We start from the raw sequence: 14816 nt of genomic DNA, 5'->3' as shown, positions 1-14816 counted from the left end.
GTGGGGGCTGAGGATGGGGGTGGAGGGTGGGGTAAGAGTGGGGTGGTGGTATTGTTTTTCAACTTGATGACTTATGGGCTAGATTCTTATTTGTCTTATTTTTTTTTAATTAGCATTCTTAGATTCTGCCTACTAGATGACAGTAGCATCTTTCTCTCTACTTGAAACAACCAACCAGAAGTATTTCTAGATATTGTCAAATGTCTCCTGAGGGATGACATTGTTCACACTTGAGAAATGTCACCTTTTGCTTCTGACTTCCTTGGTGTATTTAACTTCTCTGTCGTCAGCAGTAACACGAGTTCTGGATACAAGCAGGCAGATGTCTCTAGAGAAACTATGTCACTAATGTCTGGTTTTATCCAGAACTCTCCTCTCCACATATCCATGATTAGAGGCTAGGTGACAAGCTTCAAATACCCAGCAGTGGTCTTTCCTATCAAGTGCTTTTAAACAGCCTGGGAGAATGAGAATTGGCAGCTGGCCACCACCAGGGGAGTCAGGGCGCCAGGCCTTGTTCTGCTTTTGGGCCTCTGAAAACACATGGGGATTTTTGGCTTGACTCAGAGCCCATAGAGGGGAGGCAAGATCAGGAGAGCCATGAGAGAACACAGGAATAGGGTGAGGAATTTCTTTAGCTTTCATTGGAAACAGATGCCCAGAGGAGGTGGAAGGCTGGGACTCTGCTCTAGGCCAGTGTGCTTGGCAGGCTTTCCTTTCTACATCTCCCACCCTTCCCTCTCCTTCTCCTTCCCCTGCAGCAGGCAGGCACCACTAGACTGTGGAGAGACGGGCTGTGCTGTAAGTGAAGCTGGATTTGCTGTAAACCTGGTTTTGTGAGAACATGAAGAACGAACATGCGAGATAGGATGGGATACACAAAGGATCACAGATGGATGAGATAAAGGAACATCAGGGTAGGAAAAGCCTTCTGTGGTTGAAGTTTTCATCTTAAATGTAAAAAACTGAGGTGAGGTCTAAAACTGAGAATAGAGTTTAGAAGGCAGGTCAGTTGATTTCCTAGGCTTCCAATGTAAGCCCCTGGCTACCAAATCGTCTTCTAAACTCATGAAGGTACAAAGGGGCACATCTGTGTGCTGGAGGTCACGAATTGATGATGTGTCTCCTTCCTATTCATTCGATTCTTCCACCCCCCCTTTCCTTCCCTCCTTTCTTTCCCCTATTTGCCCCTTTCTTTCTCTCATTCATTCTTTGTCAGGTCTCACTATAAAGCCCAGGATGGTCTTGAATCCATAATATAAGTCTATTTAACTGGTGTCTAATGATTATTTATCGAATCAATATACCAGGTAGGTATCGCCAATCAATAAGAGATTGCACATATTTGCTACATCTGCCTGTGACTTGATCTGACAGATGCTTCTGCAGAAATCTGTTTGGCAGCATGTTGGGTATGGGGCTAGTTAAGAAGGTGAATCTGCCAGTAGTGCTGTGGCCTTGAGATTCTTCTGAGAAAGGTACAAAGGAAGCTTATCATGGATGTAGGATATTCAGGAGCTCCTAAACTTTCTTGTGCACATGAGTACATGGAGGATCATTCTAGAATGTTTTATTGTTTAGGGAGAGCAGAAGTCTGCAATTCGCACAAAGCACCAGGTGATACCTATGTGGCTGTTGACCTTCACTGAGCACAAACTCAGTTCACCCCTCAGGCCAGGTATTTTCCCCTGTGGAAAGGTGTGATTCTTCCAAGATGAGGAAAAAGTCAGGGACATTTTATTATAAGCTTTCTGATGGCTTCATGCGAAGATTCCATCCCTTTGTCCCTCTTACATTTGATTTTTTTTAAAAAAATAAAAGCCTCTTCCTTTCTGCATCCTGTAATCTGTTGAATCTGAGGCACCTCAGAAATGACATTCATTCCAAATGTGCTGTGCTCCAGCCCTGACCACAAGAAAGAATGGGTGTTTGCTTTCACATTGCAGATCCTAGAACACTCTTAAAGATCCTGCTGGAAGTCACACCCCAATGAGAATTGAACTTTACCCAAGGATAATATGACGCTCAAGTGGAGACTTGGATATTTTATTTCCTCTGAGCAGGCCTCATGGTTTCACCTACTTTCTAACTGTCCTTAGAAGAAAGACTAAAAGTATCACAGGGCCTGTCAGGGTATCACATGGGTATGGCTCAATTATTTTGGTAAGTGACCTGTGATTCCAAAAGGAGGTATATAGTACAGCCTGCAGAACCAAAACAGAAAAGGCAGGGTGGGGTCTTGCTCCATTTTTTTCCCTAAGTAATTGAGATATTTCACCTCACTTGGCATGATTATATTGTCAAATGGAAGATGCTTCAAGTAATTAGTACCGTAATTAGTCAAGCTTTCTTGCTCCACGTGTCCTCAGCTAAAATCCTTGGACCCAGTGCCCTTTGAAGGGCAGAACAATTTTTAATGAGGAATACTTTATTTTTTTGTTAATGAATGAAGGGCAAAGGAAAATGTGTGCAGGGCTTACCGCAGAGGGAGGCTGCTGATGTAGCATCAGCTAACAAATGAAGAAGAGTTCCTAATCCATTAGGAAGCATAAGTGCCTATGATCAGGACAGGCTTTTGTTTTTTTCTTTTGTTGTTGCTGTTGCTGCTATATTATTAGTATGAATAGCAATAGTAATGTTGCTTCTCATTCATGTTTTTCTCTTCTCAGAGTTCACTAATGTTCTCTCTCCCAAACTTTTTATTCAGACCGTTTCGGGTTGGGAGAAAAAAGTTCAAGACCCACTGGCCAGGAGCATCCTCAAGCCCTTTATATAAGCTGGTTCTTTGCTTTCTCCTAGCTCTTGGACACAAGGTTATCATCATCGCTGTGATAGTCAGCTTTCTTGTTTTTTTTTTTTTTTTTTTCTGACAAAGGCACCTGGCAGATGCAACTTACATGGAGGCTTTCTTTATTCTGACTTAGAGTTTCAAAAGGTTAGCCCCTGGTTCCTCTGCCTTTGTGAACATTGGCAGAGCACTGGGGCAGTGGTGGAACTCCTTGGGAGATAGGAAGCAGAAGAAAAGGAAATGCAGGAAGCTGCCAGGGCTTGCTTAAAACCTCTAATGACCTGCCTCCAGTGGCTTGCCTCCTTGAATAGGTTTCACCTCTCACTAATAGCTATTGTGTTATAAATCTGCCAAGGAACCAACAACCTGTTGATGATTAATTAGTCAAAGCCCTTATGATCTAATTGTCTCCAGAAAGTTCATCAAAGACACTCCCTGAGATAGATCTCCCTAGTCCCCTGGGAATTTTTTTTCCAAAAATAAATAAGTTAACAAATAAATAAACAAACAAAGAATAGAAGGAAAAAGGCTTTTAGTTTTAAATTTTGATTTTTTTAAAAAAGACCCTTTCAAATAAATAAAAACATCACGCAGCAAAATTAACCAGACACAAAGTCTATACAACTTAATGAACTTATATAGAGTTAGAATTGGTATTCCAAATGAGTCTGTGAGGCATTACATTAGTACTTTTAGTACTGAACATGTTTTATGTGTTTATGTACCACCCCAAACAAAAAAAATACATAACAGAATAACGTCTAAAAGAGCAAAAAAAAAAAAAAAAAAAAAAAAAACAATTAGTCCACCCCCCCACATACATATGTGCATTTGTATGTTTGTGTGTCCATTGCCTGCATTCTGTCCTTCTACCCCACCCCCGTATTTAGCCTTTCTTGTTCTCTATTCTTCAAGCTATACTGTTTCCACAGATCTATTCATTTGTACACACACACACACACACACACACACACACACACACACACATATAATTGGCTTGATCCTCCAGATGAGAATATGCAATTTCTATCTAAGAGTGTGTGACCTCACTTAATGGTATACATAATAAGTCTATCCATTTGTCTACAATTTTTAAGCTTCAGTTTTCTTTAGAGCTAAATAGTATTCATATACATAGAACCAAAGTTTTATTATCCATTCATGTGCAGACAGACAACTAGGTTGATTCCAGTTCTTTGTCACAGACACACTCATAGGCGGGCTTCACCAATCCATGGGATTGGTGGAGCCCACACTCTTCTCTTCTTACCTAACTCCTCCAATCTGTAGGACTCTCAGATGTCCTTGTATTGCCAGTGATTGGGGTCAGTTTGAGCCAGGTGTTTTTCTGGCTCTTGGCCACTTATCCTAAGAATTAAAGTAAGGGCTCACAGAAATCTGCAAAATTTGCAGGGTAACTTTTTTCAGAGGAAAGTGATAGTGCAGGGATGACATATTGTCAAGAGTGGCTGTGGACCACATGGGTGAGAAGGCTACAGCCTGAAGTCTCTTTCTGAGGCATCTCAGAGGAGAGGCTGGTTACTAAGGGATATAGTATGGTAGGTTCTCTATTTTGATTGATAAATCATGTCACATATCCATTTTTACTAATGTGCCTTCCCATAATATATCTGATTTTAATAATTTACATACACAATTATGCATAGACATTCAACAGTACATAGGGAATTCTTCCTAAGATTTCACTTGAGGGACAAAGTTTGTTTGACTGAATTCACCAATATCAGTTCACAGAAGATCAACCCCTCTTTTCTTCAAATTTGATACACTGGGAATATGATTGAGTAGAAAGTCTCTAAATTTTGTTTGTTATTATGAGTGGAGGAAAGTATATTATTGTTCAGAGACTGCAGTATGTATAACCTGGTGCAGGAAAGGGGTCAAGAGGGATCTGAGTTGGTTGCCTGCATTGTTTGGAGGGATATGTGCATACAGAATACATGAAAGCAAGAGAGCTATGTTGAGCAGTGTGTTGTTATAAGACAGGGTGTGTATAGGGGCCAGCAGAGTCTCAGGCTAACCTACCTCCTGTGTTTGCCTGCTTTACTTGTCTTCACAGGGCTTTATCCCTTCTCTTCTCTTACGTACACTTAGAGATTATAGAAAATGGGCCTGGTGCAAGTCTTATTCCGTGGAAAGACAGAAGACTCTGAACCTAAATATTTATAACCTGAAGTCTAAGCTCTCCTTGACCTAAGGCAAGACAGCTCATCTTCTTAACCCTCAATTCCCATATCTAACAAATGGGAATGTGTGTATGAATGGATGAATAGGTAAAAGAATAGAAGGAGAGATGGGGGTGGACAAACTAATAAAATTAATTCATGAAAATAAAGAAGATGGGAGAGTGAGGCATATCCAGCAGTAGCACACCTAGATGAATAAGACTGATATATGGTTTGCAGGGAATGTAAATGATGCTATGTATCCTTCAACATGAAAGGGCTCAAGAGTTCTGTAGCAGAGAGGTAGGGTTAAGAGCAAGCCACCATTTGCAGTCAGCTTTACCTTAGGTCAACATGGATGATGTTTGTTTTAAGAATCTTGAGGATCAATAAAATAGGGGTTATTGCTCAAAGATGTTTTTAAACCCTCAGCGCTTGGAAGGCAGAGACAGGCGGATCTGTGAATTGAGGGCCAGCCTGATCTATATAGTGAGTTCAAGAGCAGATAGGCTTATGAAGAGAGACACTGTCCAAAAGTATAATCATCATCATCATCATCATCCTCGTCATCATCATCATCATCATCATCATCATCATCATCTGCTCATGAGCATTCACATATACAAGAGCATACTGAGATAGTTGAAAGGTGATTCTGAAAATCTTTCACACAATCTCTATTTTCTATATTCTATGTTAGCCTGGAGAGGACCTGTGTTCTATAGGGTTTGCTGTTTATATACAATGTATGTATATCTCTATCTCTATCTCTATCTCTATCTATCTATCTATCTATCTATCTATCTATCTATCTATCTACTAATACCACATGGCATTGTTCATGCTGGTGTATTAGTAGTCATAAGGTATAACACATGAGTCATATTCTCTCTAATGACTCCAGTAGACTTAGGAGTGGAGTGACTTCTCATTCACAGGTGAATGAAAGGGATTCAGGCAGGTGGTACTCTGATGTCACACAGCTCTCAGTGGACAAATTACATTCTATCCTGGATTGCCCATTGTCAGCAATATTCCCTTATGACCACACATACCTCCCTCCTGTGTCCATTGGGTATTTTGGTATCCATTCAGTTACATCTCGATGCCAGATCTGTTGAAACAGGTCTGGACAGCCTCATATACTTCTCTTTGCGTATGTAGAAACCCTGAGTGCACTTCACCGCCCGACAAGCAGCTCTCCAGCAGAGGATAATGGAGCAAGAGAGAATGATCACACTAACGAATGTAATAATTACACTCTCCAGGACTTGTCAAGCACTTTGCAGTTTGATGAGTGCTTTCCCATACACCATCCTTTCTCATCGCCACAGCAACCCAGTGTGCAAGCCAGTCCAGCAGTTTTCATCTTCATCCTACAAAGAACACTGAGGATCAGAGAATTTAGGACCAGAGCAAAAACCCACACTGGATGCCACACAGAACAAGTCAATTACCCATCTCCAAGTCCCCTGGCCCATCTGGACTAGTGTCTCATCCACCAGAAAGCTTAATAGAAAGGAAGCTTCATCTTGCAGTAGTTGGTGCTTTCCTTTCCTTCTTCTGCATTCTCTTCTTCCTTCCTTCTGTTTTTCCCAGTTAAGTTCAAAATATATGAATATGCAAGGAAAGGAAATTAGAGTTAGCTGTAACCCCAACATCCTGAGGTAACCCCCCAGGAACCACTTGTGTCTGATCATTGCTTACTGTAACTTGCCTGCTATTAAAAACACAATTTAATTAGGCCATACCTCCTAAAAGTGTCACTCCCCAGGCCAAGCATATTCAAATTATCACACTACCCATCTATCTATCTATCTATCTATCTATCTATCTATCTATCTCTATCTCTATCTATCTTTCTATCATCCGTCTATCATCTATTTATCTATCTATATACCTATCTATTTATCTATTTGTTTATCTATCTATCCATCTATCTATCATCTATTCATCCACACCATCCCTAGCAATCCCCCCGCAACCCCTTCCCCCTTGTATGTGAGTGTGTGTATGCTTTGTGAAGGTGGAAGAATATCTCAGGCCATCAGACTTTGCAGCTGCTCCTGCTGAATAGCACATTGGCTTCTCAAACACTCATTCTCTTTGGCCATTTTTATTTTTCTAGCCTCAAGATCCTGCTCATGCCTCTTGCCTATTACCATCTGCTACCATTTTCATAGGGTCATGGGTTTCTTTGTTTTGTTTTCATTGCTTAGAAGCATATTGAGGAAAGTAATACTTATGTTTTAATTCATATTTTTCCACAGGTTAAAAATCATGATAAGTTGAGCACAATGAGTAGTGGTGTATCATTAAGTCACGACAGAGTGTATCAGAAGGGGGATGTCATCCAAGTGCTAAGAAGACATTTCTAGAGATAGAGGAAAGGATATAAATATACAGTTGGTGGCCATGTGAATAGTCCTATTTCATGGGGAGATAAGCCAAGACTCAGAGAGGTTCAGTAACTTACTATAAGTCACAAAGCAACAGGTGTTCAAAATAAGACTTAAAATGGGGTCTGTTACTTATGTGTTGATCCTATCATGAGGCATCTTTGTGTCTAAAAGAGAGGAAATGATCAGAGAAGCTCCACAGATGTAAATCAGTTGCTGGCCACAGAGAATCTTGGAGTAAAGGAAATAATCAAGAGCATTGGCTTTGAAGTCCTCAAGCCAGTTCACTTAAAGACATGAAGGTATTTGCCTGCACTCAAAACTAGGAGAAGCTGGATCCCCAGATCACTTTGGGGATACTTGGTGTTTTCTTTAAAACTGGAAGAAAGAGTCATTAGCATCTGGAACACTGGTTGGGTTATAAATAGAAGTTCAGGAATATCAGAAGCAATGAACACATCTAGCCTTATGGTACAAGTCCTCAACAACCATGGTAGTATGGTTCCTAGAAAAGCACAAACTATAAGAAATGTTTATCCGTTAGTGATTCCACTGTCTCTCTGTCTATCTCTCCCTCTCTCTCCATCTCTGTCTCCAAACTACATTGCTTATAAAGAATCTGGCTATTGTGATTGTGCAGAAAGAGAAGCCACAGAATGTTAGTTCGTTTGGGAGATTGTTCTAAGAATGAATACATATTTCTTTATTTTTCAATCATGTCTGTCTGTCTTTCTATCTACTTTTTAATCTATTGCTCTCTATCTTTCATCTATCTATCTATCTATCTATCTATCTATCTATCTATCTATTGATTGATCTATGGATCTATCTATCTATCCATCCATTCATCCATCCATCTATGAATGTCTTCTTGTTGAATGCCTTCCCCATGGTGTAAACTAACCTCTTGTTTCTAAGAATATTCTTTTCAATGAAGTCATCTTTGTTCCTTCCTCTTCTTGACTCCTCTTATTCCACATCGCAAATGTTGCCTCTGTCTAGGATGAGTAGAGGATGGATGGGAAAGAAGGCTCAGTTATCCAGATGAATATCTTGTGAGGAATGGGGATTTGAAAGGCAATATGGAGTACTATGTCTCTCATACTGAAGTGACTACACAGTTTATCATACATACCAGAGCATTTCTAGAGTAAAAGGGGTCTTCTTCAGTTATTTAACTAGGGCCAGAGATGTAACCTGTAATGTATTCAAGAAAGCCATCATTGTGTAGCAAGCATCCCAGAACACTCTCTACCCAACAAGGAGTGCTGAAGTCATATGCAGCTTTCTCTTCTCTTAGACTTTGAGTGTCTTTGTCCAAACTCAGGAGATTCCAGGAGATCATTGATAGGCATGAAGGCACTCTTGGATCCCATTCTAAGAAGGCTTAACAATAAATCTCTGAATTGGTTAAATTTGACATTGTTGTGCTGTGGGAGTTGTTCACCTTCCCAGGCTGTTATTTATCGTGCAAAGAAGAGGAAGCACATTCACGATGGATTTGCTTTTATCGGATAAAAATGGGAGAGATGGCGAGAAGATCATGGAAAGGTACTGTGTAGAATTTCAGCAGGAGACTTTAAAAATGTGTATTAGAGAAAATGAAATTTTCACTGGCTAAAGTAAATCTATTTACAGTCCAAGCATCCATATATTTATGAGTATTTTAGCCCTCAGAATAGTAACCTGAGACAGAATAACAAACTGTCCCTTAATAGCCCTAATTTATCAGACAGAGTAGCTTAAAAAGGAAATACAAATAAGAGAGAGAAAGAGAGAGGATGGTGGGTAGTGAGCTTCTGAGGGAGAAGGAACTGAAGATAAGACACAAAGTCTATGAGGTCTGTATTTTAACAGAAGACATTTTAAGGAGCATTTAGCACAGAAAAAGCCAAGAATCATTCATTTTACAAAACTCTGATATTGAGCCCCGAGGGAGTGAAGATCACTTTGACCCTTGGCCTGATGGGTGTCATTTGGGTAAATAGTATTCTAGGAGTTTCTGGACAAGATTAGTACTGGATGGGTGGACTGAGTTAGAACTCAGTGGAGTTCACTCAAATGGTACAGGGTGAGCTGAAGGTCAGAATGGAGCAAAAGATGGCAGGAGAGAGAAGGTTCTCTGTCTGTCCTCCAGGTAGGATGACAATAGAATTCTCCAATTTCAAGGTGTACATTTCCACTTAGTAGTTCAAATCTAGGCTGGGTTACCATCTGATAGTTGCTACTGGTCATACAGCACTGAAATAAACTTGACCTGTCTTTTCATAGATCTATGTCAACACTCAATGAATTGGTGCCAGCAACTTAGAGGAAAGTCTTCGTAATAACCATGGTTGCTTTATTGCTCAAGAGTCAAATGATTATAGAGATGGGGTGGTGGATAGGACAAATTCAACAATTCAAAGACCAGTCAGGATCTAACAAGCATATCTTTCAGGTCTTCTAAGCATTTTTTTTATTTACATTAAAATGTTGTGTCAACAATATGGCATGTCAGTGTTTAGAAAAATATCTGCTCAAAATTTTCAACAGTATGGTGAAGAGTTAGGAACATCTTAGCCAGTTCAATTCATTTTAGTCCTTTTAATTCATTTTAGTTCTTCCTTTTTGTTGACATTTTCCATTGCCATGTATATGTAAGGGCCAAATGAGTCGAGAACTCTTGAAGTAGCTGTAAAAATAGAAGTTCTAAGAGATTGAAAACATTGCACCATTTTTTTTTTACATTTTCAGAATACCAATTATTATTTATAGTTAAAGCATACAACCTTATGTTTTGACATACAGATAGAAGGTGAGACGATTTTATAGTCATGCCTGTTAACCCAGTTATCATCTTATACAATTACTTAATTGCTAATTCATACTATATTAGAGAAAGAGTACCTAAAATATGCTTTTTTTTTGGTAAAAGTTTTGGATATGACATGTATTATTAATCATAGTTTTCACATTGTATGCTAGATAGGCATGTTTTCTTTTTCTTTTTTCCTTTCTTTTCTTTTCTTTCTTTCTTTCTTTTTTTTTTTTTTTTTTTTTTTTTTGTAGTTTCTTGTCTATCTTGGTGGTTGGTATTAGGCAACAGGGGTCCTAGATACCTAGTATCCTGTGATGATTAAATATGGTACATATTTGTGAGTCCAATTTACAGATAAAATGAAAAAGATGCATGCAAAGTCATGCAGGTAGCCAGTGGTCATGTAGGGGCATGACTAAAATGACTCAAAAATGAATTTGAAACAGTAGTCATGAAGTGTCTCCAGTGTGCCAGGCAGCATAGATCTAACAGCTTAAGAAATAGGCTCGCTGTCTCTTCTCACAGGAATCCAGCCCTGTGGGAATAGTGAGGTGGTAGAAAGAGAGGTAAGTATGTTATGCCCTGCTGGGTGTGACAATAGTAGAAGAATTAGCTCTGAATGCAAAGGACTTTAGAAAAAGTAAGTTTAGGGAAAGTAAAAACTCCAGGGAGGAGGACCAGGGTGCACTTGTATTTGGTGACGCTCAGTGTGCTAACAACTTGAAGAACTATTTATAGTGAGACATTTGCCTGGAGTAGGCATTAGTAGTCTATGAAGAAACACAATGAACTCTTTCCTGTCTTGATGCTTGACTCTTCTTTACCTTAACTCTCACAGAATCAGAGGTATTACGAAAATCTTTTAATTGGTAGTGTTGGGATCAAATTCCGGGCCTTGTGAATGCTATGTAAGTTAGCTACCATTGAGCTATATCCCCAGCCACAAAATTTTACTTTTAATTTATGAGAAAAAGAGTTCAAGGGTTTTCTTTTGTACTGCACTCAGTTTCAATCAAATGGGTAGTGAATCAATGGTGGGTGGCACTGGCGTTTGGCCTACAGTGAATTTGGTTCTAAATGAAAGTTTAGAACTGGACCTTATGATCCTGAGACCAGAAGAAATGTAGGCTTCATCTGATTGGACTCCCACCCTGAGCCCCAGTCCCATCCTCGGGCACACTGGGTTGGTGAGAAGGCCAAGAGAAACTGAGCAGGTAGATGCCCACCTGCTCTGGTCACATGGAGCCACAGACAGCTCCCTGTCAGGCGCAGCCTGATCTCCACTCCCCTGTGTCTTCATTCCTTTTATCAACATGTATTTAAGGATCATCCAAGCAGAGAAAACCACAGCTTTAAAGCAATTACTCGGCAGTGATTGGGAGGGGCCGAGGGGATTCTGCTTGCTTATTTGTGTGAACCTAAAATCGCTGCTTTCTTAATTAAGCCTTTGACTCTAGGTCTTGCCACCAGCTTAAAACCATCTCCCCTTCTCCTTAACAGTTTCACCTTCCTTGACACTGCTGGCTCCCCACCCAAGAGGACTTTGCCTGGGTCTGCCCCTCTTATAAGCATTCACTCCCACACTGCCCTGTGGTTACTGCTTTCATTTTTTGTCCCCAGTCTCCTGCTTCTTTTAATTTAATAATTATCTGTTATGAGCAGTGTCATCCTTGGAGACCTGGGGCAAAGGATTGATGCAGGTATTTTCTTCCTTGTAGCTCAAATCCCCTGCAGGGGACAGTCTTCCTTGATTAACACCTAGTTGGTTCTGATTGGTTCCCATCTACCTAATATGGCCCTAAACCTTGTGGGTTTTACATTATATCTCTAGCAACTGGTGGAGCATCGAGTGCATAGGAGACACTTCATAAATGCTTATGTAAATGAATAAAGGAATGCACATGATTACATTATCTAGACCTGATGTTTAGGTAGGTACAAGTGCCGAGAGAGGTAGTTAGTAATAGTCTTATCCTGTTAGTGGTAATGTTTATGTATACTGATGTGTGAAAGAGTGTTTAATAATTTCATAGTCACGCAACATGTCTTTTGAAAATACCACTACACTTAACCTCAAGGAGAAGGTGTAATGTAGACATCTTCCTGCACAGTCTCAGTAGTTGCTCAACCCTGCCTCGTGTGACTTTGAGACTTTGAGAACTTGGGTCTTGTTTTTCGCTTATGTCCTGGTCAGGCTCTTTGCTGCTTTGACAAATGCCTGGCAGATACAGGGAGAATTGATTTTAGACCACAGCTGTGCTTCAGAGGTGTCAGTCCATGATGATCAGCACCACTGTTGCTGGGCCTGTGGTATGGGAGAACTTTGTGGTGGTGAGAATGTGGTGGGCTGCAGCTGCTCTCCTCATAGAAGCTACGAGGCAAAGGCAGTAAAGTCACCGCCCTAAGGATGCTTGCTCACAGACTGATTCCCATAGCTAGCCTCCATCAGGTAAATTTACCAGAGCATCCCAAAAAATAGTAATAAAGGAGGTGAATATTGGGGAGGACTATTCAAACCATATTCAACCATATTCAAACCATAGTAGGTCACAACTAACCTCTAACCATAAATTATAAATCTCTTTTTTTGTTCCAGATGATTCCCTCCATGTTTTTCATACACTTACATGATGAGAAGGCTGGGAGTAAGCTCACATGGGATCCAGCCCCCGGGGACCTCACAATGTTACAAGAAAGAGAAAGTAGAAGCTGGGATCATTCTGATGGGAAAGGGGTAGTTTCTAGAGGAACACAGAGGAAGCTTGAACTGGAGGGAGAGAAAGTATTTAGGCTTTTAATATTTAGTTACCTGCTCTCAGTCTAAGTGGATTGAAACAACTGTTTTGTCTGCTTTCACAATCCTTGGGTTAGGAGGTTGTCTGGGGCTCAGCTGGATGACTCTTCTGTTCATCTGGTACCAAGTGAGATTAGATACAAACAAGTCTGGTCTGGTTGGTTCGGAGAAGCTTCTAACATGTGCCTAGTGTCTTGGTTGAGAAAGTAAAGAGAGTTATTTCTTCTATATGGTGTCAAAGATTCTCCATAAGTTCCTTCTTTTTCTTTCTCTGGTAAGGCAGTCAAGATGTTTACTTGACTCATGTTTACAGAACCCAAGCTCTGGGGAAGAATGGAGAGAAGAGAGCACCTACCAGGTTCTTAGCAAGCAGGACATCATGGCCTCTGGATTCACTAGTCACAAAGGCCACAGTTCCTTGCCAGACTGAACAAGAGAAGATGCAGAAGCTTGTAGGTGAAGTATCAAAGGATTTGTAGCTATGGTTAATGTTAATCTGTCATCTCAGAGGTTGTAAGGAAGGCCCACAGCAGCAGTTAGAGGTAGCATGATAGAACAAGAGCACAGGAATTGAGTCCTCTGAGGAGGTTAAAGCTTAGCTGGACAGCTGAGGTAATAGATGAGGCTACAGACATAGATGGGCAGACATCAAGAACAGTTTTGTTGAGCCTTCAGATAGAGTCTAGGATTTAGCTGAAGGACAATGGGGAGCCATTGAAGGACTCTGAGCAGGGAGTACATATGACTATTTTGCAGCTTTAAAAAAATCACTCTAGAAGCTGTTTGGAAGATATGGGAGGAACTTTGAAAAGATGTAACTGAAGCAATGGCTACCAGCATGGAAGAAAGGATCAAAGTATTCAGGAAAGAGATGTTGACATCATCAAAAATGAGGAGTGTGGTAACCAGACAGATGGTGTGTTTGGAAAATACATGCATGCAAGGGCTTGTTTGTCTACTCCTCTCTTTAAGGACCATCCTCTGCTCTCATTATCTCTAAAACTCTGAAGACCACACCCATAGCCATCAAAGACACATTGGGGACTCTGTGGACACAAAGCCCTGTTCATGCAGCTGTACAAACAGCCCTATTTTAATACCATGTTTTCAGTGAACATCAGCCAGCTTCCTGTATGTGAAAAATGGGGACAATAATATTAATGTGACAAACATTTAGCCATCTCTGAAGCTGTGATCTCGATAACAGCAGAGAGGAAATGATAAAGTGGTAACAAGGGCGGAAATCTGATTTCCTGTTGGTAAAGTGGATAAAGCATTTCATTTTTCTAAACAAAGGGAGTTTGGGATCAATCTGATTTATTTCAAGTTTCCAGAAATGCAGTCTTCAAGCTCAGAATCTGAGAGGCCCAAGGGCCTCCTTGTCGACAGCCTGGCCCTTAATTTCCTGAGATACAAGTGACAAATCCCATGAAGAAACATCAAGGATACGTCAATGGACTTGGACTGGGGACCCTCCCTCTCAGCTCTGTGGCTTCAGTTTGCTTGTTTTTGAGGTGGGGTACCTGACTGATTTCTACCACACAGCATTTGTGTAAAGCCTACTCTTTTAGTCTCTCATTAATGTGCAAACTGTCCAGGCACTTTGAGAAGACAAGAACATTGGGTCATGTGAAGAATAACCCTATATTTCCATAAGAGAGAAAAAAGCAAGTGACATTTATGTAACATTAGCCACATCGAAAGCACTTTTTTTTTTCATCCCGGCTTTTAAAATCTTATGAATTAGGCAGATATTATTCCTAATAGTCCAATCTTCTGCTTGAATGCCAGGAAAAGGGGGAGACATGATGCATAATCAGACACCAAACCTTTCACTCCCCATTCTTCT

The 14816-nt window shown here is 40.5% G+C and overlaps 1 long non-coding RNA gene across 1 annotated transcript in view; it reads left to right on the top strand.

The window, feature by feature from the left end:
* Positions 1-587: 587 nt before the first annotated feature.
* Positions 588-14816, top strand: part of LOC117722923 (uncharacterized) — a 56262-nt gene continuing 42033 nt past the window's right edge. Inside the window, exon 1 of the long non-coding RNA XR_013104746.1 lies at positions 588-917. This is a non-coding gene — a long non-coding RNA (uncharacterized LOC117722923). The remainder of the gene's footprint in view (positions 918-14816) is intronic.

Source organism: Arvicanthis niloticus, chromosome 18, assembly GCF_011762505.2.
Source record: "Arvicanthis niloticus isolate mArvNil1 chromosome 18, mArvNil1.pat.X, whole genome shotgun sequence".
Taxonomy (NCBI): Eukaryota; Metazoa; Chordata; class Mammalia; order Rodentia; family Muridae; genus Arvicanthis; species Arvicanthis niloticus.
Note: the sequence above shows the minus strand (reverse complement) of the source record. Positions and strands in the feature narration are given on the sequence as shown.